This window comes from Triturus cristatus, chromosome 3_2, assembly GCF_964204655.1.
Source record: "Triturus cristatus chromosome 3_2, aTriCri1.1, whole genome shotgun sequence".
Lineage (NCBI taxonomy): Eukaryota > Metazoa > Chordata > Amphibia > Caudata > Salamandridae > Triturus > Triturus cristatus.
The window spans coordinates 948,587,589-948,613,061 of NC_140584.1; positions in this window are offsets into that span (position 1 = coordinate 948,587,589).

Consider the following 25,473-nt stretch of genomic DNA (forward strand, 5'->3'; position numbering starts at 1 on the left):
AGCGCTTGCATGTTGGTGTGGGAGAAATCTTTATTGGGATGGGAGCAAGAGATCGAATTACTGCTTCTCAGGTAATTGAGGGACATGTGTTTTTGATGGTTCGGGAAGGTTTCCCTTTGTTTAAATCAGCCCTCTAATGAAAAATGCTTACAGTAGCAAAAACTGCTGTCTGGTATTTCTGAAACACTTGCTGGGCCTAGAAGTAAAGGACAGGGAAACATTTAAAAAAGAATCTGAATGATATCCATTTTTAAAGGAACTAACCCAATGGACCAGTGACCCCTTATAAATGTGAGCTTTTGTGTCTGGCACAGATCAGTGCTCCACATCTAGTGTATGCAGCCTGAATTAAATGTGTTCTATGCAGCTAAGCACTGGTATATAGGCCTGGGCGAAGCTACGCAAAGTGAAGTTCGCACTACGCGAGCTACGCGTAGCACTTCGCGAACTGCGTAGTGCCTTGTTCGCACTGTGCCAGATGTCGTTTTCAATGATTGCACAGTGCGGACAAGCAACCGGCACTGTGCAATCATTGAAAATGGCATCTTGCACAGTGCGAGCTGTAGTTTTCTGCTGCTCGAGTAGATTTTTACTCGAGCTTCAGCTTTCTCAACGCGAACTGGTAGTTTCTCATCGCGAGCGGTCGCGAGCATACGCGACCAATCGCAATGAGAAACCTGACCTCCTCACGTTGGGAATCTCGCCGGGAGGTTTATTTTCCATGCTCGCGATCGCCAACTTGAAGTTGCTGATCGCGAACAAGGAAAAAGTCTCGCCGGGATGTCATTTTGCTTGCTCGCGGTCGCCAACTTGACGTTGAGGACCGCGAGTAAGCAAAAAATGACCGCAGCACTACGCAACACTACGCTACGCGTGTTCGCACTGTGCTACGTGCAGTTCGGGTAGTGCGAAGTAGCGCGAACTTCGCAAACTACGCGAGCGTAGCGTAGTGCTTTGCCCAGGCTTAGTATATTGTATTTGAGCCTATGTTATGCACCTTCGGCCAGGGCCCTGCTTTTTCTTAGCCTGGCTATGCAGCATGGCTGAGAGCCCAAATTTTTGTTTGCCTGGTTCTGCAGAACGGGCAGTGGCCCTTTTTTGTGAGCTTAGTTATTCACCTTATGGTAAAATAAGTTATATGTATAATTGCAAAAAACAATGAGAGGGACTAACCTTAACAAATGCCACTGTAACACTCAATTAGACCCCCAAAATATACATCCTAGTTAATACAAGGCAAAAAACATATTTTCCTAGATAGTATGTAATATGAAAAATCTACACAAAAAAGGTGCTGCTAGGTCAGATAAGAATATAGCGTCTCCTTAAGAAATCAGGAAACTAACTTACATCGATTTTCTCTTTATATCCAGCCCGTGTTAAATAAGGGAAACAAAAGAATAACCGTTTTTCCACTCTCGGTGGATCAGATAAATCAGATAAGTAACTATGTCCTTCTAACCATATAACACCATCATCCTACCATATACCTGATAGACGAGGATTCTTTGGTTAAATATATCTTTCTTCTCTAATTGTATTCTGTACAGGACGAGAGGCTGAAGAAACTCCGGCGCGAAGAAACAGAGCTACACAAGCAGGTACCTCCAGCGAGGGAACGTGGATGCGGACAGGAACTCGGAAGAAGAGATCAACGAAGACCCGCATGAAGGAGCCGTAACATGTCAGAGACGTCCAATCAAGGTACCACGAATTCCCAAATGCGGGACAACAGGACCCGAGCAGGTAAGTCGACAACACAAAGGGAGTGCGGGAAATGCTAGGCAGAGCGGGAAATGCTAGGCAGATCTGTGACTGAACGTGAACCATATTCTTGTCACAGACCGACCAATTTATCCACACTTGACTCCACCCAGCTCCCTGTCTGAGATAGGAGTGGGCTTGAATGACAATGCCCGCACCCTGCTCTCCTTGAGCCTTGTTCTGTCTAATGCTGGGTGTTTAGGGCCTTGTCTTTTGTGAACCAGCTTTTGTGTCATAGATTATGGCCATCTCCAGTATTACCTGTTTTAGATGCTGAAAGGAGGATGTATAATGGATCCGAATTTGAAATACTTTGATAGTTATGGAACTGATAGATCACTGGTGTCCTTGAAAGCTATCACTCTGCCCTGATAGTATTTCCAGAGGCATCTTTGTTTGAATGAGTGGTGAAGGGGCTTGGTGCCACAGTCATGGAACTGTAAAGGAACAACATTGAATCAGTCAACTCTTAAATGCCGAACTTATCACTTTCCAAAGCTGGAAAAGAACACATAGGATATCTCTCTCCTGTCTCTGGATGTCCTAGACGTCTATTTCTGACCTGCACCATCACTTGGCCATTGAAAGCCACTGCACCCGTGGCTGTGCATTGAGATTCAGTCTTACAAAAATGTTTGAACACTTGCAACGATATTACCTTTCTCATGCCACCTTGCCAAAAATGTTAAAGTATGTCCATGTGCTAATATATAGTGAACCCCTAGTTTTTTCAAGTTTTTCTCAGCCAGTAAGACTAAGCAACTTACAACCTGCAAAAAGAAATAGCAACTGATGACCTGACATTTTATATCCATTGTCCATGGTCTGGAACTCAGAGTTGTGCCCTGTTCCTTGTAATTAAGTTATTTAAGTTATGTGGTCAGTGCCCCATTCCGCATGGCGGTGAACAGTGCCATGGGGCAAACTTGCCTTGCTTTGCTCTTACTAAGCATGGCCTCATGGCTGTGTTTGCACTTGTCAACTGGTATTGGGGGATTCTGTTGCCCAAGCAGACCCACACCCAGCCACTAGTGGCACAATTCCCACTCTGATTGATTTAGGACTATGAAAATACATGAATATATTAAAATATATGTTTGCATATGTGGTCCTGTATCATATTATTGTACACAGACTCCTTCACACTTAACTAACATCCGTCTGCAAAAGAACAGTGAGGGAGGGGTTGTAACTCATTGAGAATTTGTGCTACAAATGACATGCAAATCTGGCGCATAACCTTGAGTTGGGATTTAATTTCAGCTCTTCCAATAATTAGATCAGTTGCCCTGTTCCAAGCATTTGGTTGTTAGCTCCTATTTGGATTTCTGGTCAGTATGGTAATTTTTTAGACTGTTTTCCAAATAAGAATACTCTAAGTAGAGTTCAGGCTCAACATGGCTGCCTCCATGATGGTTTTGTAAATGAATTCTGGTATTGATTGTTTTCTGTTTGCAGAGGAAGGGTGACAGCGCCAGGTGAACAGCAGCGGTTTCTTCACTTGGACAGGTGAGTCTTCTTTCTTTTCCTCCTGCCCACCTCTTCATCAATGCCTTGCTCTCACCATTACCTTTTTGACCAAGTAACCTTAATGTTAAACTTATGAACCCTTGTAACCATATCTCATCGGGTACACTATATGAAATAAAAGGATTGGAACATTTTAAGGACAGCCCAGTCCTATTAAAAACCTAAAATAGTGGTGTTAACATGATCCTGATGTATGTTAATTTCTTTTCCTCCAGACGCTACGAGGTCTATGTGCAGGGATGAAGGATGGCCATCACTGGACAACAGAACTATGAGAAGGAAGCTGGCTATAAAGATTTGCAATACTGGAAGAGGACTAAAGAAAACTCTGAATCTAAAAACAAACATTGAAGTTGCAGGCTTTCATTAAGCCTTTTTGTAGTATTCTGGCATTTTTCCCCTCTTGAACAGTGTCCTAGGCTTTCTTTATGTTCTCTTGTTAAGTATCCAGGCTCCTATGGTGCCAAAGGTGTGTTTTAGATCAATAAAATTACATGTTAACACATCCCCTTTGATGCTTTTTCATTTAACCATTACTTTTTTCAGTCTTTTGCCACTGGTCACCACATTAAACAGCTTCAGATAATGCTCTGTACCTCCAAGTAAGGCAAGTCCCAGTGAGTCAGGAGTGTGGGAGTAGCTGCACAAGTTGTTAATCTTATCTGAATGCAAAGTATAACCTTGTTGAAGCCACAACTTTTGTATGCATAAGGTATTTCTACAGCACAAAGCTAGCCAAAAGGATTGTTTCTGAGATTTATTTTGTACAGTGCCCGCATCTCACGGTAGAGTTTAAAAAGTAATCTTCCAGAGTAGCAGAATATTGATCTTATAATTGGGACCAGATTTATGGAAGTTTTATTTTTGGTTTGCTTAAGTTTTATAATGCGGACTTGACGCAAAATCTTTTCAAGATTTATAAACCAGAGCAAATTGGTATTTGTTACAACACTCATCCACAATGGAAAAGTTTTCAGGTTTTTCTAGGCATAGTATTTTTTGTACTGCAAGGGGGCCCTTCTATTACAAAACCTAAGCTAGACTCTCGCAGACACCTTTGCACCATAGTGCAAATGTGTGTGCATGGTGCTCGAGAAAGGGGTAGACATGGCACTTTCCTGCTCTCACCCTGTGATGCAACGCAGCAAATTTGGGTATTGCGCTGCGTTAAGTGACACTTTTGTAAATCTAGGTCTTACTTTAGAACTCATGGCATTGCAAATAATTCATGGTATTGTATAAAGAAGGCATATTGGTTTCAAGAAGCCTGTTTTTGACAGGCGAGTTCATTGAGGAGGTGATCCTCTAAATATTCCCCTACCAGCAAATCCATATTCCTAAACTAATAGTGGGACCCTGCAAGGGAATATTGGCAGTGGGGCTAATGTGCTTGTAACATGGGATTTTTAAGGTGCAATCCTAAATAATCTATGCTCATTATTGAGTTATCATTAAATTATCTTGGAGTAATCCACACTCATCCTGAAATTATCATGGGATCATTCCAGGGTAATCAACTTCCATCCTAAAGCGGTAATAGGATCATCCAAGAATAATCCACAATCTGCTTTGAATTGTCTGGAGCCCATCCTGGAGTAATTCACACTCATCCCAAAGTTGTCAATTAGTATTCGTGGAGTTGTAAAAGGTAATCACTCCCTACCAGTGGAAGTCATCAGAACACCATCCTAGAGTAGTTTTTGTGATTACAGTAAGAGTCATCCCATTTAAATATTTCCCCCTATAGGCATACTTCAGGATGCTTTGAGATGACGTCCCCAGATAATTACAGGAATAGCTCAGCTGAAGTCATCAGATGGCTTCAGAATGACTCCAAGATGATCTTCCTTTTTGACCAGGGTCACCACACCAGGTTCTATCACCATCACCACATATGCATCTGCCGATATCTAAATCATGCTCTGAGTCAAACGTGTATTCCACTGAGGGCAGAGCCCTGAGTGCCACTGATTTTGGTGATAATTAACATCTATTATTAGCCACTAAGAAACAGTTGCGCTTGTGTTGTGTGCTAAATGCATGGTCATAATCAGGGGGCCTCCTCTGTTAAGGCAGAGGAGCGTCACTCCATTAACTAAATTGCCCCCAGAGATGGAAAAAAAATCGTAGTAAAGTTAATTTATAGCCATTTTATTTTTTCAAAACCTCGTCCCAAGTTGAGCATCAGGACGGGGGCTGGGTTTTCTGCTGCTTTCAGTCAGGCAGCAGCAGAAAGCAGTGATGGGTAGGGCATTTCAAGTTTAAAGTGCAGATGTCTTTTTGACCGCCCGTCTTGCGACCGCTAGGTTAGAGACAGTATAGGGCTCCAGGGTCCTTGGGAGTGCTGAAGGAGGCCGCTCCCTCCAATCCTTTCGCTTCTTTCACGCTGCATTAGAGCGGCACCAGAATTAGTTACTGCAGTTTCTAGGATCCCGCGTTGGAGTCTGCCCGCCTGGAGAAGACCCGAGCGAGGAGGACATCGCTCCAGGAAGGTAAGTGTAATTATTTTTGTACTTTTGTTTTTACTTTTATTTTTGGGCTCACCCACCACACCACCCTCTGTACATGCCAGCCGCCACTGGTCATAATGAGTAGAGCAATTGACCAATGACTAGAAGGAATTTGGGAGACGTGTTATTTTCCCTGCTGGCCATCAAGACAAGATGCAGCACATCTTCAGTCATTTATACTGACTCCCTTGCTCACGTTTTGTTCACACTAATGGAGAAAATCATGTTTATATTCAGAGAACACTCCAGAATGTTTATCGGTTTCGTGCCTCCGTTCTGCTCTGAGTTTAAAAGATGCATCTATCTGTACTTCAGACCCCCTGACCTCTCACGCCTCTTGGTACGTGGGACACTTCATCCAAAATAAAATTGACAAAGTATGTACATTGATTGCACCAGGTCTGCGATTAAAGAGCTGGCTCAAGGCGGTGTCTCATCACACACACACCTGAATGTAAATCGAGCTTCCTTGGCCATCCCCTCCCTGATGGACCCTTGGACAGGAACAGGAGACTCCCCCTAGCTACCCATCTAAAAGATCTGTGTATTTGCTGCCCTGGTCTTGAGGTCAGGTCGGAAAGTAGCCCCTTTAAAGCACTGGAAGAGTTACAAAAAAAAAACCTAAATGTGCCATAATCGGGTTACCATTCTCTTATTTCATCTGCCTGATTTTGATGGACCCTAAATGATGCTAATGCAGTAATGTAAAAAATTAGTTGCACGTCACTATATCCTATTCAGAAATATCGTCTGCCATAACTATCGTCTAAAATTAATTTTGCTAAAATATCGTCCCGCTGGGTGTCGATTTTTTATGATTACCTTGGAGATAGTATAGGGGACGTGAGACATACTCTGGTACTCCATTGCAAAAATATGGAAGTAAAACTGCACAAAGATGCGCGGGAAACCGGAGGAAAGCTTCATTTCTACACATTACTCTCGATTTACGTGTGGAAAGAACAAACTCTGCAGTAATGTATCCGCTTCCAATGCACTAAATTGACTAACACAACAGCAATGTTATTAAGGATTTAACAGGCCACTCCAAATGAGGCTCAAACATGTCTGCCTCCTTGCTAGAAGTCAGAGAAATATTTTCTTTAACCTGTTCATCTTGCATGTATTTTCTTCTTTCATCTGCTTCTTGGCCCCTGGTTTCCTCGTTGCTAATGGCCGCCTCCGACCCATCTCTTCTTAGCCATAACAATTTCCATCACTGATCCTCTGCCCCATCTCCTCCTACATTCATCTCCAACCTTCTTTGACCTTGAGTTCATGTTTGTGTGCAGCGCAGCTCTCACAATCCTTATACGAACCCACCCTCTTCGACTTCGATAGACCTTGTGTCTGTCTTGGCACTCAGACATTCCAGTTGCATCAAACACTTTGTTTTGCAGAGGTTTCCAAGGCGAAGAATATATACTTTATGGACAGGATCTGTCTAGACAATGGTACAGATCAACACATAGACAAATGCTGACACGCCCTGCTTGACTACCGGTGTGGAAATGATACACTTGTGTGATTGAGTAACTCTTCTCGGAAGTTTTTCCACACCTCACTCTTAATCACCAGGTGATGATGCCACACCTTCCTCTTACCAAACCTATTTTGACAGTCTATCGTGATGATGTGATGTACTTAGGCACGGTGGCTGAACAGGGTGTGGAAACTTCTGAGCAAACTTCACAGGGTTCATTTCTGCTATCCCAAACTTCGTGAAGTTCAACAAATGCTGAAAACGCCACAAAACAGATTTGTAGGTATAACATTTGGCGAGACCTTTTTTTGCAGGAAAATACTCCACCGGCAGCCTAAGTGAATTTTCTAACCAAACAATGTTGCACGCTAAAAAGTCTGCAAAACCTTTTTTGCCAGGAATTTTCGCCTGCATTTTGCGTTTTGCTGAGGTGGCAACATTGTGACAATTTGACTTTTGCCACCTTTGCAAAACTTTACTATGAAATTCGAATTTTGTCTACCCCTATCATTGGTCTGCAAAGTGAGTTGTTAAACTGGCTTCCCTCTACCATGGGTGACCATATTCCAGAAGATGTATTGTCACCATTTTAGCTAAATCATGGAGATTATCAACAGTCACTGAGCAAGCGCTCACAAGAAGTTGTGAGCATAAAAGGGTAGTTTTCCTGCACCCTCCCCACTGCCTTCAATGTTTAGAAATTTCGGTAATGGTGCATTGAAAAGAACCTTTCCAGGATATATATTGGTTAATGTTAGAAATGGGATTTTTTGTCGGCTAGGGTGCCAAAGTCGGGCAGAAACCATCACTCTAGTCAGGATAAGGGAGTTATACTCCTAAAATAACCCATGCTCACCCCCTTGGTAGCTTGGCATGAGCAGTCAGGCTTATCTTAAAGGCAGTGTGTAAAGCATTAGCACATAACCAACAGTAATACAGTGTAAGCACTACAAAAGGACACCACACCAGCCTAGAAAATTATCCAATATTTTACATATTTAAGACAAGACCAAAAGCGATAAAAATCCACAATACAGTACTTAAAAATCTTCCCTTATCAAAATATGCTTGGGAAATAGTTCCTTGATGTCGATAGCTCCGTCCGGGGCTATCACAGCGTCGAAAGCAAACAAATCCAAACAGTTCTGGCTGACTGTGGCGTCGTGGGCCAGCTACTGTGTCGGGGAGCCCCACAAAAAGTACCTTTTAAAAATGCAGGGCGTCGGCGACCTCTCATTGAGCTTTGGAAAGCACGGCGTCCACAGACGTCGGTTCCGGAGGTCGGTGCAGGAATCGTCGGGGCCCTTGAAGTCACACGCTTTGCAGGTCGAACTCCCCTCTGTTGAAGTCAGGAGCGCTGGTGTCGGCAGGCGTCGGGTGCTGCGGTGCGAAGTGCAGCGGTGCGGCATGCGGTGCCCTCAGGTCGCGGTGCCAGCAGCGGCTCGGTGGCAGAGTCAGATGGCGTCGTCGGTGAGACCAGGGTCATGGTGCGAGGTGATGGCGGTGCTTGTCGCGGTGCTGGCAGGTCACAGTGCAAGCAGTGGCGTTGTCGTGGCTGAAGCGCTGTCGTCGGCTGATGAATTGAAGTCGATGGTGCCGGCGTGGGTAGGCCAAGGCTGCATTGTGGGATGAGGGCGGTGCGTCGTGTAACTTTACGAGCGGTGCCCTCAAATCACGGTGCAAGCAGCAGCGTAGATTTCGGCATGGAGCGACTTCGTCGGAGTTACAAAGGGGTCGTTGTGAAGCGCGGTGGTGCGGAGTGCAGTGCCCACAGGTCGCGGTGCGAGCAGCGGATCGGTGGTGGCGTCAGCAGGCATCCTCGGTGAGACCAGGGTCGTGGTGCAGCGTTGCGGCAATGCGCTCTGCGGTGCCGTCAGGACATGGAGTCAGCAGCGGCATCATAGACGGAGTCGGGTTGCTTTTTCCTCTGTTGCAGCACAAAACACACAGTCCTCAGTGCTGAGGTCAGAAGGGCTTGAAGTCTTTGCTGTGCCTGAGACTTCTTAAACAGGGGGCAAGCTCTACCTCAAGCCCTTGGAGAAACTCACAAAAGTAGATTGCAGAAAGTTCAGTCCAGTCCTTTCACTGCCCAAGACAGTCTTCTTGATCCAAAAGAGTTCTAAAAGTCAGGGGGCTGGGCCCCAATATTTATATCCCAAAATCCTTTGATATCTTAGTCAGAGGGTGTCTGTGCCCAGCCAGAACCAGTTCTGCCTTCTCTGGTGTGACTTCCTGGCATGGAGGTGGAGACGGCATGGTCAGAGGCAGACCAGGCCCTTTGAGGTGCAAGGAAATCTCCTCCCTCTACCCCAATTGCAGCCCAGGTCTATTAATCTCTTTCCTGGCCCACCTAGACTATCTGGAGCCACTCCTGCTCCCCAGCCTTTGTTCATCCAAAACCCAGACAGGCAAATCCACATTCCAGCAGAGGCACACAGGATGACTGAGCAAGAAAATACCTACTTTCTAAAAGTGGTATATTCAAACACAGAATGTAAAAATCACCTTCACTAAAATATGCATCTTTAGAATCAGAGTTCAGGCATACTAAACTTTATTTTCCTGCCTAATTCCCCGGGCCAGTTATGTTTATAAGATGTTATAAAAAAACTCCCCATTCTGTCCTATGGGGAACAGGTAGCCTTGCAATAGCGAAAAACGAAATTGGCCGTAGTTCAATATCAGGACATGCCACACACACCAGGGCATGTCCTACCTTTCACATACACTGCACCCGGCCCACAGGGGTACCTTGGGCCTACCTTAGAGGTGGCTGACATGTAAGAAAAGGGAAGGTGAGGAACTGGCAAGTGTGTGCACTGGCCAAGTCGACATGTCAGTTACAAACTGCGCACAGACTCCGCAATGCCTGGCCTGAGTTACCTTTTACGGGCCGTTCGTGTGAGTGGCACAATCCTGTGCTGCAGCCCTTTAACGGCATTTGATCCACAGGCCCTGGCACACGCAGTGCACTTTACTGGGGACTGACATATAAATCATACAGGCCAATCATGGAAACACCAATCCATAACACATTTTACCACAGGAGCACTTGCACTTTACCATTGATTAGCAGTGAGAAAAGTGCACAGAAATACTAAGCCAGCACAAACAGAGTCACAACCTGGAGGTCAGAAAGCAAAAAACTCCGGGGAAACACTCTAAAAGATGCCAAGTCTAACAGTTAAACACCCATGCATTTTGGAAGCAGTTTTGAAAGAAACTCATTCTTCCTGTCATAGAGCCAAATCGCCTCGGATTGTAGTTCGGGCAGTCACACTCTGGTAATACCAGTGTTTCAGGTCAAGTTCAACGATACCAGGGCTGATCGAGTCCCTCCTTGTGGACAGCGAGATGGATCCGATAGGGATGGACTTATGTTAGAGGTTGTATTCAGGATGGTAAGGAGTGTAGTCGAATATTCAAAACCCTGGATATAGGCTTCACTAACCAGAGGAGTGAATGGTCTGTGAGAGGAAGGTGGTCTTGGTGTTTCTGGATTTTTCAACTGAAACGATAAGAAAAAGTAGGAAGCCTAGCTCCATAATTAAGTACCTCCTAAGTAGGATTTTGAAGGCTGGTTTGTTGCAGCCAATGAAACTTAGAATGAGAATAAAACAGGCGGACCTCAGTAAAACCGAGACATTCCTGAAGTCTGTGCTGGTATATGATAAGAAAGTGACCAAGAAATGTCATCAGCAAATGTTCAAAAGTGTGCTATGATGAATCCTGACCTCTGTGTTGGTGTGGATAAAGCAGCCAACCATCTGGGTTGGTTCGAGTGTATAGGAAGCCTCCTATCATATCCCAAAGGGATCCTGGTCCTTATAGATTGGTTAACCCCTTTGATGCTCATGACGAGCTAGACTCGTCATGGCACACAGTGGTCGTGTGCTCAGGATGAGTCCAGCTCATCATGAAACATCGCCCTGGAAATAACTCTGGTGCGGGCACCAAAGGGTTTCCCTTTATGCCAATAGAGCCTGGTTTCCCTGAAATGACGATCGTCGCGCACGTCGCGCTCACGTCATTTCAGTGAAACCAAAACTGAAATGAGCCAAGAGGCGTATTTAGGGGGCTATCTCAGCCCCCTGAGTACGTAGAAACTCAGGAGAGGTATCTTTGGAAAGGAGAGAATCTCCCCTTTCCAATGGTACCCCTCCCTAGTGGATCCCTGCTTGGGGATCGCCCCAGGAGGTCGATCCCCAAGCAGGGATCCACCCTCTAGGCACCAGGGAGGGGGGAGCGGCCCCTTGGGCTAGGGCCTTTGCTCCCCCCATAATTATTTTGGCATGATTAGTCTTTCTGCCCCCTCTGGAGGGAAGATGGGGGCAGTAGCCCCCAAACTGCCCCCTGGGAGGGTAGAAAACCCAATAGACACCAGGGATTTTTCATGGGGTATTTATTAGGAGTGAGGGCTGCCCAAAACGGGCATTCCGATGCCCCCACCCCCGGCCACAACATTACAGTCTTTCTGCCCCCGCCTGGGGGGGGGGGGGCAGAAAGCCCACTAAACGGCAGGGATCTTGTTTTTGCACCATTTTGTTTTAGGGTGGGAGCTGCCCGAAACAGGCACACCAATGCCCCCACCCCCCTGCCACCAATGCAGCCTTCCTGCCCCCGGGGGGGCAGACAGCCCCCTTGACGCCAGGGATTATTTTTCTCGCAATTTTTTTAGGGTGGGCTGCCTGAAACTGGCCCACCAATACCCCCACCCCGGCCACCATTACAACCTTTCTGCCCCCCCGGGGGGGTATATGCCCTCTAGATGCCGGGGTTATTTTGGGGCAAATTGAATTAGGGTGGGGGCTGTCCAAAATGGTCATGCCCATGCCCCCTCCCCCGCAAAAATTACTGCCTTCCTGCCCCCCCTGGGTGGCAGATGGGGCAGTAGCCCCCAATCTGCCCCCCCGGGGGGGGGGGGAAACCCACTAGACACCAGGGATTTTTTGGGGCAAATTTTTATTAGGGTGGGGGCATTGGCATGCCCATTTTGGCAACCCCCACCCTAATTAAAATTTACCCAAAAAAATCCCTGGCGTCTAGTAGGCTTTCATTAGTCGTCAGGGATTTTTTTTAGGCAAATTTGAATTAGGGTTGGGGCTGCCCAAAACAGGCATGCCCATGCACCCAACCCCTCCCCCACAAAAATTACAGCCTTCCTGCCCCCCCTGGGGGGCAGATGTGGGCATTAGCCCCCAATATGCCCCCCCCAGGGGGCAAAAAGCCCAGTAGACACCAGGGAATTTTTGGGCAAATTTTTATTAGGGTGGGGGTATTGGCATGCCCGTTTTGGGCAGCCCCTGTCCTAATTCAAATTTGCCCAAAAAACTCCCTGGCGTGTAGTGAACTTTCAGCCCCCCTTAGGGGGCAGATGGGGTATTAGCCCCCATCTGCCCCGCCGGGCTGGGCAAAAAGCCATCTAGACGCCAAGGTTTTTTTTGGGGCAAATTTGAATTAGAGTGAGGCAGCCCAAAACAGGCATGCCCATGCCCCCATCCCCTCCCCCGCAAAAATTATAGCCTTCTTGCCCCCCCCAGGGGCAGATGGGGCAGAAGCCCCCAATCTGCCCCCCCGGAGGTCAAAAAGCCCACTAGACGCCAAGGATTATTTTGGGCACATTTTTATTAGTGTGGGGGCATTGGCATGCCCGTTTTTGGCAACCCCCACACTAATTAAAATTTGCTCAAAAAATCCCTGGTGTCTAGTAGGCTTTCTGCCCCCCCCCCGGGGGTAGATGGGGGCATTAGCCCCCAGTTTGCTCCCCCGGAGGGCAAAAAGCCCACTAGATGGCAGGCATTTATTGGGGAAATTTTTTATTAGGGTGGGGGCTGCCCAAAACGGGCATGCCAATGCCCCCACCCGCAACGATTACAGCCTTTCTGCACCCCTGGGGGGAAGATGGGGCAGTAGCCCCCAATCTGCCCCCGGGGGCAAAAAGCCCATTAGGCACCAACGATTACGCTGGCCTTTTTATGTGTGAGGGCTGCCCAAAATGGGCATACTAATGCCCCTACCACCCAAACAAATAGCCACAGTGTTTCTGCCCCCCTTGGGGGCATATCAGCGCAACCCCCCCCCCCCCCCGATATCCCCCCAGGGCGGCAGAAAGCAGACTAGGCACTGATTTGTTTTTAGCAATATGCCTACCTGTTGATTTTGGGCCCTAGCGCAGCCGTCACATAAAGAAACCTAGCAAACCTGTACATTTTTACAAACTAGACACCCAGGGGAATCCAGGATGGGGTAACTTGACTGTCTCTCACCAGGTTCTGTTACCCAGACTCCCTAGCAAACCTAAAGATTTGTAAAAAAAAACAATTTTTCCTCACATTTCTGTGGTGGAAAGTTCTGGAATCTGCGTGGATCCACAAAATTCCACACACCCCGCATTCTCCAAAGTCTTTAGAGAAAAATGGTACCTCACTTATGTGGGTCGGCCTAATGCCCGCGACAGGAAACGGCGCAAAACGCAATGTGGACACACCTTAATTTCACATTGAAAAATTATCCTTTTTTGGCAAAGTGCCTAGCTGTAGTTTTTGAACCCTAGCTCTGCCGGCACCTAGCAGCGAAGGGGTTAAAGCTATGCTTAAGATATAGGATTCCCAAGCTCAGCTATTTTCAACTTGTTTGGTGTGAGCTCCCACAACCTTGTTTCCTAAGGCCCTACTTTGACAAATGTGATTTAGGCCTATGACATCTAGGACATACATGTGGGATTTGGGAACCATACATATACAAAATTGACATTGGCATTAGATACAATGCCTGGAAGTGGTTGAAGTCCTTTCTTGAGGACAGGAGTCAAGAAGTATGGTCACCCCCTTACTCCTCTGATAGCCGAAGGCCCCACATTGTTCAATATTTATATATCCCCCCTGGCTAAGGTGGTGAAATCGTTTGAGGTTAAGGTAATTTCTTAGGAGGATGATACCCAAATCTACTTCGCCTTCGGTAAAGGGATGCGTATTGAACAGAATGTCATCTAATTCTGTCTCTCTGTAGTCTTTCAGTGGGTGACTGTAACCTTTTCAAGTGTAACACTGCAAAGACGGAGGTGCTCAGCTTTGGACACAATTTTGATCTTGATCTGGAGGTCCACTGGCCGGTAAGGTTATCTCCACCATATACCCAATCAGATTATGTAAAAAACCTGGGGGCAGATTTACAAGAAAGTGGCTCAGTGTGGAATGCAAGCCATTTGGCTGCACCTAACTGAGTCACTTTCAAACCACAGGGATGCAACATATTTTCCCCTCCGTGTTGGCGCACAAACTGCTGCAATGCACCTGCACAGGCACCCTTACACCATGGTGCATGGATGCCTGCATCGTGGGGAGATTGTTTTGTGCAGGAAGGGGCACCTTCCTGCAAAAAAACAATCACTACAGGCATTTTCCGCTTTCAATGCGTGCTGTAGAATGCAGCACACATTGAAAGAGGAAAAAACTAGGAGAAATGAAAACATGACTCCTCGTTGTGCCTTGCTACGCCTCCCCTGTGTAGTGTCGTGATACTGAAACAGATGACACTGACACGAGGTATGGCACGGTGGGAGCTTTATTATAGATACGTCTGCCTTCTTCCCTATCCTGCTCCTTACTGCTCTACTAGCTCCTCCTTTTCCACCTCCCTGCTCTCCTCCCACCTTTTCACTTACTGTGCCAGTCCTAGTGCCCTGCACATCCTGCAACATTACATCTCCCCCCTTCTTAAACAATTTGAAACACCTGAGTTGTGTCTGGTCATATCAGGATACACAACATAAAGATAAACCACATAGTTACAGTTCTTCAATGAGACGGACGGGTCTTCGATGGATTCGCCGCGGCCGGTAAGCTACCTCCTGAGTCACCTGCTCCCCTTCACCAGGAGAGGTGGAGGGCCGATGCTCACTTCCCATCACAGGTGCGTCCCCTTTCGATGCCCTGTCAGGCACAGCCAATGCTTCTCTGACAGTGGGCGTGTATTTCTGGAAGTGCGCCACATTCCTTGTGTTCCTCTTGGCCTCTGACGCAGCTGTGACGATAGTACTCTTTTGTTTTGTCACCAACAGTTGGCAAGTATTATATCAACAGTCTGCTTTTCTTTGTTGTTCTTGTCGTACCAGCACCCAGTCTCCTTCCTGAATGGATAACTGTGCAGCTTTCCTCCAACTGTTCGCGTATTCTTTCATCTTCTCCTTTTTCAGTCTGTCTCTTGCTGCTAATTCTTCATGATCAGAGTCTTGATGAGTACCACTCGTTATGTCTTCCCAGACCGGTATTCTTGTGCGCACTGTGCGACCCAACATCATTGTTGCGGGACATCTGTCTGTGGTAATATGGGGTGTGGTTTGATATGCTTGTAACACCTCATTTAGAGCCACTTGAACATCACATTTTGAAAGTTCTGATTGCTGGATGTTTTTTTTCAGAGTGGCCATAAATCTTTCTACCATCCCATAGGCCTGTGGCCACAGGGGGTGAGGGTGGACGAGTACTACTATGCAGAATTCCAGGAAGTTGTTCGCACCCGTTGGACTTCCAATTAAAGAGAAACTTCAGATACTTTTGGTAATATAACAAGTATCTCTGTCTCAACATGCTAAAATGCATATAGTCATTTCACAAAAGTGAAAATGAAAATTTAGCAAGCAGTGAGAGAGGTGATGATATTGGGATCCTCCCTAACCTAGGGAGAGAACCAAGCAGATGCCTTGAAAACAAAGAGCACATCTTGCTGAACGATTTGGTGGTGGTCCCATCCTCTTAGGACCACCCCAAGCACAGTTATGGGCAAAAATACAATCCCAACCAAAGGCCCTGCAAAGCACTATGGGATGAGATTAGCAGTGGGCAGTGAACATTATAGTATCTAATATCAAAATAATTCTACAAAGAGCTGCAGTTCAACTAGTCATTACTAGTTGTCCCTCACAAGTCAAATGCAAAAGCATTGAAATTATTACATCAAGCTGCAGTTCCACTAGTCGTTACTAGGTGTCCCTCACGAGTCAAATGCAACAGCATTGAAACCCTTTCATGAAGCTGCAGTTCCACTAGTTGTTACTAGGTGTCCCTCATGAGTCAAATGCAAAAGATTGCCCCTTGAAAGATCTCAGCTGTAGACGAGACTCCAAAGCGGAGCCGCTTGTATCTGAACAGGCCTTGGTGAGTCGAGAATGTGGTGATATATCTTGATTTTTCGTGGAGTTGAAGCTGGTGATAGCCCTTATTGAGGTCTAGTTTGGAAAACATTTGCGCCCCATTGAGTGACGCAATCATGTCACTGATATGAGGTCCCGGGTGTCTCTCTCTTTCAATAGTGGTATTGGGTGCTCTCATATCAACACAGAAACGCACTTTGCCAGGTGAGCCCTTTTTCGGTACTACAACCACTGGAGAGACCTGAGGAGTGGGTCCTGATGTTCTCTCAATTATGTCAGCCCGGAGAAGATACTGCAGTTCTTCCTCTACAGACTGTTGCAGATTAAATGGAATTTTCCATGTGTATGTCCATTTGCAGATGAAGTCGCTGGTATTTCTTCAGCCTGTCAGGATCTGTGACCATGCAGACATATTCATCACTGTCTTGCGATACTGGTGACAGCAACCTCGACTCTCGAGATTGAGATTGTCGCGATTTGTATGTGCCATGAAAATAAAGGCTGGACTATGATGAGCCAGTTGAAGGATCTCTGCGGTCCCACACTGCCTTGGCATGATGACGAGTGTTGGATTGTCTTTATTGTCTGTGAGTGTCTATGCGAGGTGCTCTGCAAATGTTCTCAAAGTGATTGTCCCTGCCACACTTCCTACATCTTTGGCCTAATGCAGGGCAAGTCTCAGTGTGAGGGAAATCATATCCACAGTGATAACATTTAAGTTGGCGCTCCTGTCTTTTGTCAGTCCGACTGAGACTGCGACGATGACGGCTTGTACGATGAGACTGAACTTTGGATCTCGATGATCGTTGCTTTGCAGGGGAAGACCTGTCTGTGTTACAAGATTGGAGCCGGAATGCTTGTTCTCGTTTTTCACCTCTTCCAGCTTCCATTCGTTTTGCATGTTCTTCTGCCTGATCATGTACTCGCGTAATTTCTTCAATCTCATCAAGGGAGTAACTTTTCTTTAAAAGGCGTCTTCGTAATGACTCAGACTGACATCCTTCGATGATTTGCAGGCGAAGAGCGTCTTCCGTCGTGAAAGAGTCAAACTCACAGTAACGGGCCAAACATCTGAGGAGCGTGATGAATGTTCCCATGGACTCATCTTTTTCTTGAGATGCCAGATTGAAAGTGTACCGTTTATAATCAATGTTCCTTTTGTGAAGACATTTTCTGTTTAGGGTGTCACGCACGTCTGCATAGGACGACGCAGCATCAGCCAAAAGTTCCTTAATAATCTGGCCGACATCTTTCCCAATGAGATTGCGTAGTGCAATCAGTTGCTGATACTCATTAGTCACATGTGAACCTTTCATGAAGTCCTCAAAATCTTCTAGCCATTCCTGCCAGCGAAGGCCTATTCCTCCCCCAGATATGAGAACTAGGGGTTCCGGCGGGCATAGAAAAGGAACTCCCAACATGGCAAGTCTGTGGCCTCCTGTCTGGGACGTTGATGTAGGGGACTCTGGCCTGGTACTGGCGCCAGGGGAGGTATGACGTTGGGGACCAAGACATGGTGTAGAATTATGTAAATGATTGGCAGGGAGGTGTCCCAACACAGGAAGCCTCACAGTGCCTGTCACCATGCGCAGATGCAGTAAAGTTGATGCTATCAGCACTGGTATCAGGGTGCAGGATCAGCAGTGAGGGACCCAGAAGTGCAGCAGTCGCAACAGCTAATATACGCAGACCCAAACACTACTAGCATTAATAGTCTTCATGCACATGCAGTGGGAGAACGTGTGGCCCACTCCAACATTTATTATTTTACTTTGTTTTCCAGTAATATCATGTATTTATGTATTTTTTGCAGGTTCAATGTATTTTCAGGCTATTGCCTGACTTCAAGATGGCTGCTGTGCAATCCTGGCAGGGGATTGGATGAGGCGCCTGACCTCAAGATGGCTGCTGGGGAAATCTTGCTTCTCGCGAGAGTACAGGCCAGAAGCAGGGATTGTCGGCAGCGCGGGAACTGCCCAGCGAGCAAGCACACTCAACACGGCAGGCACTGGTGACCTACTTGCAGGGAGAGAGCAGCCACCGGGTCCAGAACAGGTAACCCACACGCCTTCAGAAGACGCTCACGGGCCAAACAGCAAAGCGGGCACTGCAAAGCCCGAATCCTGCGCGAGTGAGGTGGGCTCCCGGGTCACGGCTAGGAGAATGCACGGCAGACACAGTAGGAGACACACGCGAATGGGGTGGGCTTCCGGGGCGCAGCACAGCACAGCACAGTAGCTTTGAGGCAGTGGAGCGCACAAAAAGACACCACTGCAACAGGCAATATGCCTGCATGCAGTCAGGGTCCACGACCACGGTTGTCGCCAGCTATAGTGTCCTGATACTGGAACAGACGACACTGAAGAGGTATGGCACGTGGGAGATTTATTATAGATACTTCTGCCTTCTTCCCTGTCCTGCTCCTTACTGCTCTACTAGCTCCTCCTGTTCCGCCTCCCTGCTCTCCTCCCACCTTTCCACTTACTGTGCCTGTCCTAGTGCCCTGCACAACCTGCAACATTACACCCTGGGGAGGCGTAGCATTCACACGCAATTCCAGATTTATGATTCTTCGTAAATCTGGGAATGTGTCTGGTTCCATGGGTGTTGCATGGGAACACCTACAGCAACACCCATGGAACGCCCCTTTCACGCAAAATGCTGCATGTAAAGGGGCCATATTTACATGGACAGGAAAAGCCAGCAGGGTGGCTTTTCCTGTCCTTGTAAATATGGAGCAGTAAATGCGCCACTGGTATGACACAAAAAGTGACGTACTGGTGGCATGTTAATCTGCCCCCAGGGGATCAAATTGGATAATAAAATTTCTTTTCAGAACCAAACTAGTTCGGTGGTAGGCCTGCACTTTGCCATTTTACAAATGGCAAAAAACATTTTTGCATCTCCTCTCAGTGCCAGCTAGGATCACAGTGGTAGGGGCTTTGATTATGTTCAGATCGGACTATGCAAATGCACTATATGCTGGCTTGTTAAAATTCCTGGTGAAAAAACTTCAGATAGTCCAAAATGCAGTGGCTAGGCTGGCTCAGGGTCTTCGCAGATGAGAGCATATTACTATGCATCTGCGTAATTTGCACTGGTTCCCCGTGGAAAAACGGATTCTTATCAAGCCCTCTCTCCTAATGCACAGAGCTCTCCATCGTTCACGACGTGATTATTTATCTGCCAGGATTGTTTACTACAACCTGCCAAGAGTATTACGATCCTCCAATAACCATCTGGCTAAGATCCTTAGAGTTCATCTGGCTAAAATTGGCAGACGTTCCTCTCTGTTTTTGGGCCTGATGGGCTGGAGCAATCGCCCTTTAGATCTTTGACAGATCAGTGATTAAGCATTATTTAAGAAAAAGCTTAAAACTTGTATCTTTATCCAGTAGATGACTCTTTTTTCTCTCTCTGACAATACTAACTAGAGCCAGGACACTTTTTTGAGTAGCTGCAGGCTTTAGAAATCTCATTACATCAACATCAAAATCAATTTAGAATCCAGGTATATTTGCCTTGGGCGGAGATGGAAATGGACACCTTTTGTGTGGTATTCCCCAAAATATTTGCCTCCTTTTGCTGAACCCGTTTTTGATGGCCATAGCACTCTGCATGCTTTACTCCTGCTAACCATTAAAGTTCTAAAGCACTTGTGCTCTCCCTTTTAAAGATGGTTAAATTGGTGTATACCTAATTGGCACATTTAATGTGCTTATAAGTTCCAAGTATATGACACTATACATACCCAGGACCTTTAAATTAAATACTACTAGTGGGCTGCAGCACTCATTGCGCCACTCACTAAATTAGCCCTGTTAAACATGTCTCCAGGCCTCCCCAGGAATCCTGAGATATGCAATTTTTTAAGTTTCAAAATTAAGTTTATTTAAGAATAGCAAATAATCAACAATACTTTGTATAGGTAATCAATTGAAGGAAAAATAAACAAACAAATAAATAAATAAATAAATAGATAATAAAGAATATTGATAACACATAGTTACTTTGGAATTAAAAAGAAAAAGACATCAGGAAATATGCAAATTGAGATGCAAGGAAAATCCGGTTCATGTTAAACATAGTATAGAACAAAAGGAAGATACAAAGCTATGTAATTATGTTATCATGTTAATACTACTAAAAAATGATATTAAGTAATGTTAATACAGAGCAAAAGAAGTCAAGGAAGCTTAGCAACTTCTTGTAGTGAGGGTTGGGGGAGAAAGGATTTTTTCGCACTATCATCTAGAAATTGTGTGACAGGAGACCATAGGTGTAATCGCTTTGTGGCGAGCGAGATTGGATATACAAGTCGTGTCTAATCTATGATTGTGACAAATAGCATACCACCAGGCGAGATATGATAGTTTGGAGGTGTCTTTCCAATTCTTTGTTATCTGTTGAAAGGCAACTAATAATAGTAAATCAATGATTCACAAATGTGAGTGCTTTTCTTGCCAATCAGGTGATAAGTTGCCTAAAAAAATATTAATAAAGGACAGGGGAACTGTAATATTGAAAATGGTGTTAATTTGAGCCCAAATCTGTTCCCAAAATTTGAAGACATATGGGCATGTAAATATCATGTGTTTTAAATCAGCAATGTTGTGAGAGCAAGTCCAGCAGGTACTGGGGGTAGAAGCATGAATCTTGTGTAGAACTGCGAGTGTAAAAAGCAGTCTGTTATAGATATAAAAAATTGTTTGAGTGCTGCTAGCCGCTCTGGAGGATTTCCTTATTTTGAACCATATTTTGCTCCATAAAGAGACAGGCCAATAAACACCCAAGTCAGTCTCCCAAGAAAGTTCTATTTTAGATTTATCTCTATTTGTAGGAGATTGTGTTAAGCGAGAATAAATGGTAGAAGCTTTAGGATTTACATATAAAAAGCTGTTCCAAGTGTTATGAGATAGGGAGGATAGAGAGGGCAATTGTGAGAGCTGAGCTCATGTGTCGGAAATTGCAGCTTGTGGAGTTAAGAATTTATGCTTGAAAAAGTCGGTAGGTGATATAGGTCCTGTACTTGCGAGAATTGAAGGGGTATGCCGTGGTCAAATAATTGGTGAACCCAAATTAAACCTTTATTTCTCCATACCTTCCAAAATATAGGTTTGTTTTTCATTAATACATGTTTGTTATGCCAAATTGTGGAATTGAGAAATGTCTCAAGGTCATGTGGAATCAGAGAAAGGTTGGTATGTAACAATTTGCATGAATGTTTGATTACTTGTGTAGTTCTTTTGCGGCTTGCGAGTGAAAGAAAGATATTCTTGAAATTAAAAAGGAGCTGTAAATGAAGCTTCAAGGTCAACCTACAAAGGGTTGTTGGATGATTGGTCAGAGATCCAATGTGATAAGTGTTTCAGTTGAAATGCTTTATGATAGCTGTAAAAGTGGGGGAAATTAACGCCTCCTTCTGATATTGGTCGCGTTAGTTTTTGTAATGCCATTTGTGGTTTTTTGTTATTCCATAAAAAAGTTGTCAGTATAGAATTAATCTTGTGAAAGTATTTGTCTGGTAAAGGTAATGGTATATTACAAATTATATAAAGGATTATGGGGGTGAGCATCATTTTGATAGTGTCTAAACGACCCCACCAAGAGAGATGAAGTGGATGCCATCTCGCAGTGAGCGTTTTTAATTTATCTAAACATTTATCTAAGTTGAGAGATATAGAAGTGACTATGGAGGTAGAGAACCAAAGTCCAAGATATTGTATATGTTTGGAGTTCCATGTAAACTTCGAGATCTGAAAAAGTTTCTAAAACGTGTATTGGTTAAAGGCATAATCTCACATTTGTCAGTATTTAATCTATACCCAGACACTGAACCATAAGCTTCAACCTCCTATAAGAAATCCAGGAGTGAGGATTGTGGCTGAGAAAGGAAGACCAATATATTGTCTGCATAGGCCGCTAATTTAATGTGTTGAGATTCGGATATAAAACCGGTGATGGAGTTATTCTGTCATATTTGAGAAAGAAAAGGTTCCAATGCTAAATTGAAAAGAAAAGGGGATAAAGGGCAATCTTGGCGGACACCCCTGTGAAGAGTGAAGTAAGGAGAGACAAGACCATTGGAAGAGATGGCTGCCTTGGGTTCTGAGTAAAGTAAAGTGATCAAAGAAATAATTTTTGGGCCGAAGCCGAACCATTTGAGGGCATGAAAAATAAATGGCCATGAGAATCTATCGAAGGCTTTCTCCGCATCGAGGGCAATTGCAGCTAGTGAATCCAAGTGATGAGACATCCTAGATAAAATGTTAAAGAACAATCTCATGTTGTCTGTGATATTACGACCTTTAACGAAGCATGATTGCTCTTTACCAAACAGCAAAGTAAGATGCGGTTCCAAACGCATAGCTAATGCTTTCAAAACAAATGTCTAATCCACATTAACTAGCGAAATGGGTCTGTAGTTTTTGCAATATCTGGGGTCCTTGCCATCATTTGGTATTAATCATATCAATGCCTCTAAAAATGAGCCTGATGAGTTGAAGGAAGAAGTAAAGGAGGAGATGAAAGTGTGTCGATACGGAATAAGCAATTGGGCGAAGTGTAAGAAAAATTCAACAGTAAATGCATCAGGACCTGGAGCTTTATCTTTTTTGAGAGTCTTAAGTGCAGCTAGTAATTCATCTTGTGTGATGTCAGATTCCAAAATGTCTAGAGTAGAAAGGGAAATTTCACGTTTTTGAATGTTGGAAAAATATTGAAGTATAGCTGTATCTGGAGGTATCTTCTCTGGTGTATAAAGAGATTCATAAAAATATACAGATTCCTGAAGAATGTCAGGATCTTTATGCTTTGGTATTTAATTGTTAGCTATAATGGAGTCAATGTGGAACCTATTTTGCTTAATCTTAAAATAATTGCCTAATAATTTGCCTGATTTATTTTGGCCACCTTAATATTTCGCGCTCATCTTTAGTAACAATAAAGAAGCACTCTCAGTCGAAGATTTATTAAAAGCAATCTTTGCATTTATAAGATTTTCCAGCCTGGCTTTCGTTTTAGAGGTGTAAAAGGCATGTTCTAATGTTTTAATTTTAGTAAGAAGTACATTGTGAATTGTTTTAAAACATTTGCGTTTGGTTGATGAGTACCTGATAATAACATCTCGGGCGGTAGCTTTAAAAGCATCCCAAATTGTATGGAAGGGGAGATCATCAGTTTGGTTGTTTTGAAAAAATTTGTGGATAAAAGTGGTAAAAGAGGCAATAAGAATGGGATCGAGAAGTAAGAAATTATTGAAACGCCATCTCTTGGTGGACATAGATTGTTGGAGGATATGTAGTTGAATCATAACAGGAGCATGGTCAGAATTGAGTATGGGTCCTATGTCTGCTGAGAGCAAGGATTGGGAAACATTGCTTGTATATCATCTGGATTTTGTCTGATGTGGTGGAGAAAAAAAGGAGTACTCTCTCAAGGATGGATTACAAAGTCTGGAGACGTCAACCAGATTTCTCTGTTCTATGGTTTTGTGTGGTTTGTTTGGAATGAAGGAAAATTTGGAATTCCGATCAAGGAAGGGATCTATTACTTGGTTGCAGTCGCCTGCAAAAATGAAGTTCTCTGTGGAATGGTGTAAGAGTAGTTGGGATATGCGGGTCCAAAAGGAGACATCACCAGTGGTAGGAGCATATATGTTAAATAAGGATAAGGTATTTTCTGTATCAAAAGATTGGTAAGCAACCATCTACCCTCTTTATCTGATTCCTGTCAGATGAGCTTAACATTCAGTGCTTTATGGCATAAGGTTATAAAACCATTTCTTTTACCGTCTCCTGGTGAGAAAGAATTTCACCCACCCAATTTCTCCTAAGCTTTAATGATTCGCTTTCAGTGAGATGCAATTCCTGTACCACAGCTATGTTGGCATCAATTTTAGACACGTGGGAGAGAACTCGCTGCCTTTTAATAGGAGAATTTAAGCCTCTGACATTCCATGTGACAATTTTTAGGAACATGAATGAAACAAATAAAATGAAAACTCAGTTGAACCATTAATAACATACATATTTCCAGGTAGAGAACATATAATAAGTACAAGGTTACACATTATGAAAAACATTCGGTGTATGTATGAATGACATATAAAACGTGTAATAGACATGAAAATAAGAGCTGTAAAAGCCATTGGAGTACATTTTATAATAAGTACGAAGTAAAAAATTATAACAACCAGTTTGAGAAAATAGTAATGAGAAGGGAAAGAGAGAAGCAGGATTGGAAAAAGAGATATATGATAAAAGCATGTATGATGAAAAGAAAGAAGAGGGAATATAGGAGAAAGAGCAAAAGCAATAAAGAATAGTAGAAGAAAAGAGATCATACCTACATAAAAGTCAAAACAATGGGAGGGTGGGGGGAAGAGACCACATGGAACCATGGCTTACCAAGACTCCATGAGGTAGGCAGGGGAGAGTTCAGGATGTAAACAACATACAAGACGAACAGGTCAGGCACATGAGACTTTTTTAGACGTTTAGTTGTTACTTTGTTGAGAGTAGAGGAACCATTAGCCATAGCCGAAGAAGAAGCAGCTGTTTTGGATGTTAATGCTATGGAGTCCTCCATTTGAATGAATTTCGCACGTGGCTTTGAGCGGACAATTAACTTATGATTTAAGGGTACTTGTAGTGAAGATACTTTTTTTATCCTGCCCATACAGGGAGAAAAGACAAAGCCTGTACACAAGGGGCTGTGTAAATCTGAAAGATATACCTTGACTGAGCAATTCCACTAGTAATAATAGAGAAAATACGCTTTATTGAAATTTATGTGTATTTGGCGCGTGACTAATTGTTATAACATAAATTAGCATATAAACATATAGTGAGATAGGAACTGGTGTCCTTAGGCTTAATGAGAAATATAAGAAAAATATGAAAGATAAGTCATGTCTTATTGCCAAGAGTCATGTGATATGTTTCACCTCAATTCTTACCGTAAACATAAACTTACCTACAATAAAGCGAGTAACATAGTTCGTTGAATTTAAATGTCATATCCTAGAGATAAAA